Below are 4,459 nucleotides of genomic sequence, written 5' to 3'. Positions count from 1 at the left end.
GTCCCGCCCCGCTCCCGGAGGCTCCACAGAAGCCACAGGGCTAGAACGAAGCCAGCCGGCCCCGTCCGAACCCAGCAGCTCTGGGGTCCAGCTGGCCGCCGGTCCTTCGGAGAGGGGACATCTCTCACCTACAGCAGCCCCCGGGGAACAGCAGCGCCCGGCCTTGGGCCCATCTCCCTGCCCCTGCCCCGAGCCAGGCTGCCTCCAGGGGAAGGTGCTAGGGCCCCGAGGGGCTTCCGGTCCCCGGCCTCTGTGCCCGCGCATGCCCGCGCTTGCCCACGCACCCCTCGGCACCCTCCTCTACACCCGCCCGTCCCTGTCACAGCCCAGCTCCATTCTTCCCGCAGCTGGCAGCGGTTGCCACGGCAACGGCTGCTGGGAGGCTGTGGGATGGCGGGTGCGGAGCCGAGGATGGGGCCTTGAGACAGGAGTCGTGGGCTGCCCGCTCCACAGCACGCTCGCACACGCCCCCAGAGGCCGCCCGCCCAGGAACCCCGGTCTGGGCATCCGGGAACAAGCCAGTGCCCGAGTGGGGGACACCAGACACACAAGGAGGTTCGCCCGCCATTACTGAACACAGGACCGAGCAGCCATGTCACTAGCATGAAACGCTGCCCCAGGTCTGCCCCGTGGGCACGGGGTCCACACCAAGCTCCGCCATCGCTGTGAATCCTCGTCACCTCCCTGGAGGCGGCACTCGGGCAGATGAGGAAATCACACCGGAAAGGGAGGCCGCCTGCCCAGTGGTTCCTCGGCCGCCACAGGACTGGACGCCAGTCTCTGCTGGCACCCAGGGCCCACGTCCGGAACCACGGCTGCGCTGGAAACGAGAGACAGCTCCGTCCTTCCTGCAGGTGCCTCTGGCTGTGACAGACGCGTCCCCAGACGGGGTAACGCAGCACCTGGGGAAGCACAGGCTTGGCGGGACCACACGTGCTGACCTAGAGAGACGTCACGTTATCGAGCTTAAAAGCCAACGTCCCAGCCCTGGAGCAGAGACACAGGGCGGCCTGTCTGTAAACAAGGAGGACCGACGTCAGCGGCCACCCACATTCTGGTGCACACAGAGGGACCCGAAGGGCACGAGGCAGAACCACACACAGCCGCCCCCTCCGGGAGGCCAATCGAGCCAGGAGGCATGAAGAGGGACTTTCTTGGTCCACTAACAAATTATCTGCAACCTTTTAAAAATACCTAAAATGCTAACTATAGGAACCAGCAGATGGCATAATGGCTATGTCGCTGGACTCCCATGTAGCCGACCGCAGTTCAAGTCCCGGACCCGGTGGCTTAAACTCACACTGGGCATGTGTGTGCATGTCCAAGATCCCGAGAGGAGAATGGAGGAGAAGCGACTGCAGTGTGACCATCCCCCCTGGGCGGTGATTTCTCGCTTTCTATCTCTCTGTCTCTCTCTGTCTTTCTGGCAAGCGCACGCGCCCTATATCAAAAACCTCCTCCCCCCCAAAAAAAAAGCTAACTATAACGTTCAGTAGGGCCAGCAGTGGGGCAGCGGTCAAGGTGCTGGACCCACGTGGCTGGCTGTGCGGTGTGCGTCCCAGACCCTGCAACCTGAAAATCACTGTGGGTATGTGTGCAAATGTGCCCGAGATCCCGAGAGGAGAGGAGAGGTGTGGCCACCCCCCAGGGGTAAGTTCTCAGTCCCCCGCCCCCCGTCTCTCTCCAGCAAGTGCAAGCACTCTATATCAAAACTGAAAAGAAAGAAAGACGTGAGGGTAAAACCTGACACCGGGCCAGCGGGTTGGGCCGTGGCGGAGCGCGAGGCTCTGCAAAGCGGACCCCCGTGGACATCTGCAGGATCACGGTCAGACCTCCGAGTGCAGCGGGTGTGGGCACGCTGTGTCCCCCGCCACCGGAGGATAGGGTGCCCGGGTTGCGTTCAGGACCCCGTCTGGGGTGCTGTCTCTGTGTCTCTCATCTGTGGAATAAGTAAATACCTAACGCTGGACACGTGACCCCATTTCTAGGTGAAGAGAAGCAGCTACTGTCCTCCCCAGTAACTGCAGGGAACCGGTGCCAGGACCTCCCCCACATTCAAACCGAACCGTGGAGGCTGAGTCCTCACATACCCGGAGAGGGGTCTGCGTCAACCCTGCGCTTGCCCTCCTGCTCGTGTCCCCTCCCTACTCAGAAGGAGCCTTAGCGTCAGCTGCAAGGGCACGGGGGCAGCGACTGTCCTCTGCACCTCTCCTGCAGGGCGCCGACCCTCCCCATGGCTCGGCTCGGCTCATAATGCAGGCCTGGCTCCTTCCTAGACCGCCCCAGTCCACAGAGGGAAGCGGTGGGTAGGGAGGAGCGCGGGGCGCGGCTCACGCACCGGAGAGAGGGAAGGCCAGGCGTGCCCCAGCGGGCACCAGGACGATTCCCACTCCGTATTTCCGGGCACACCTGACCTGCTCTCTCACCTACAGACGACACTCCTAAGTGATGCTACAGAGACAGGACGCATCTGGGGAGTGGGAGACAGTCCCCAACAGCCCACTGGGGCTTCCCTCGCTTCACTAATGGCTGTCTGGCCTTGACTACTCATGTCACCTCTCAGAGCCTCGGCATCTGCAGCAGTGAAATGGGGGCACGTTGGCTCCATCTACTCAGAGGACGCCAGGCAGCTGAAGAGAGAGCACATGGCACAGGCCCCCGCGCGTGCCAAGCACGCTGGACGCCATGCCTACAGGCTGGGAACCTGGAAGGTCACAGGCGGGACGGTGAGCACCGTCGGCCAGGCTGCCCGTGTGCATGCCCTGGCTGCTCTTCGCCGGCCGTGACCGTGGGTCTGTTACCTGCTGTCTCCGTGGCTCACGTGGCAATCACGTCAAAAACACCTGGTATATGATACATACTCAATAAACACGACAGACTCCGTTACGGGAGGACACACCACAACCAACTAGCCGTCCTCTGCGTTGGGCTGTACAAACGTGGTGGCTGCGAGTACTAATAAGACGGTCGTCTTGCTGTACGTGGCAGAGCCACGAAAAAGGACGCAGTGGATACGGGACGTGACCAGGCACTGGCTCTCGCAGCGTGTGCCGGAGAGGGCCAACTCCCTGAGCCTGCTTCACCACCTGGCACGACGGCTCACGCCCGCGTCACAGGGCGGCTCCACCGGAGGGAAAGGAACGGGACGTGAAGGGAGCAGTCTACCGGGCCTGGGCCCTGCCGTGACCTCATCTGATCCTTGAAACCACCTCTCAGTCCTTTGTACAGATGCGGGAATTAGAGAAGTTAAAAACATCTGAAGGTCACTCAGGACGTGGGCAGAGGCAAGATCTGAACCCAGGACTCGCTGGCTCTAAAACGCAGCGGCTCTCACAGAATTCGGGGCGTGTACTTTACTTTCTTTCCCGACTCGGTGGGCCTCCGTTACTCAGTTCACATAAAATAAGCGAGAGTGTTCATTAGGGTCATGTAGCCAGCCCATGGCCTGCTGGTTAAGGCAGCCGGGTCCCACGTGGCTGAGTCCCAGACTCAGAGCCTTGGGGAACACTCCGGGGTGTGCGCATGACCAAAATCCTGAAAGGAGGGAGAGACAATGAGAAGAGAGGCCCGCGGGGTGCGGTTTCTCCACCTTCTCCAGTGCGCACAGCTCTGACACACACACACACAAAATCAACCCAATAGCTTAGCTCTACTTAAATTTTTTTAAAGAATTATTTTATTTCACTTTATTTATTATGATTATCATTATTATTTTCCAGCTTGATCAGAGAGAGAGAGAGAGAGAGAGGAGGTGAGAAAGCAAGCCACCAGGTCCGAGACTTGAACCGTGGTCGGCCATGTGGGAGTCCAGCGCCTTTAACCACCATGCCACTTGCCGGCCCCAGCTCTACTTAAATTTTATTTATATATTTAGGCCGAGGGATATGTGCACTCGCCAGAGAGAGAAAGCACCCTGGCTGGGACATGGTCAAACCACAGCCCTTTTTCCTGCATTCCCGCACCCCACCAGGACTTCGGACATGCCCGCACCAGGCCCGGCATGTGTCTCAAGCCCCGGGGCCGGGTCAGAAACGCAGTCAGCCGGTGGGACCCAATTCCCAGCGGACGGAGCTTAGCCACCGTGCACAGTCCAGCTTGGCCCTCGCGTTCACGGACAGGCCTGGCCTTCCCGCCCCAGACCCCACCCCACTCACCAGTCTAGGTCGGGCTCCTGCACTGGGCTCCTCCAGCTCGTCCTGGTCAGGGCCGTCTGAGCTTCTGTCTGCGCCCTGGACCGCACCCCTCGGCTCCTCAGCCTCCCCCGCGAACGGGTCTGAGAGGGCCTTTCTGGCTGCAGGCCCCAAGGGGGAGCCGGCCCGGGCATCAGCGGGGGCAGCAAGGCCTTGCCCCGGCCTCGCCCACCTCCCCCTGCCCGCCAGCTCCTCCTGCTCCCGGGCAGCAGGGCCTTCATGGCCGTGCCCGTCCGCCTCGCGCTGGGCCGCTGGCCGCCCTGTCGCAG

The sequence above is a fragment of the Tupaia chinensis genome, unplaced genomic scaffold (assembly GCF_000334495.1).
Source record: "Tupaia chinensis unplaced genomic scaffold, TupChi_1.0 Scaffold000573_1, whole genome shotgun sequence".
NCBI classification, from domain to species: Eukaryota; Metazoa; Chordata; class Mammalia; order Scandentia; family Tupaiidae; genus Tupaia; species Tupaia belangeri.
Note: the sequence above shows the minus strand (reverse complement) of the source record.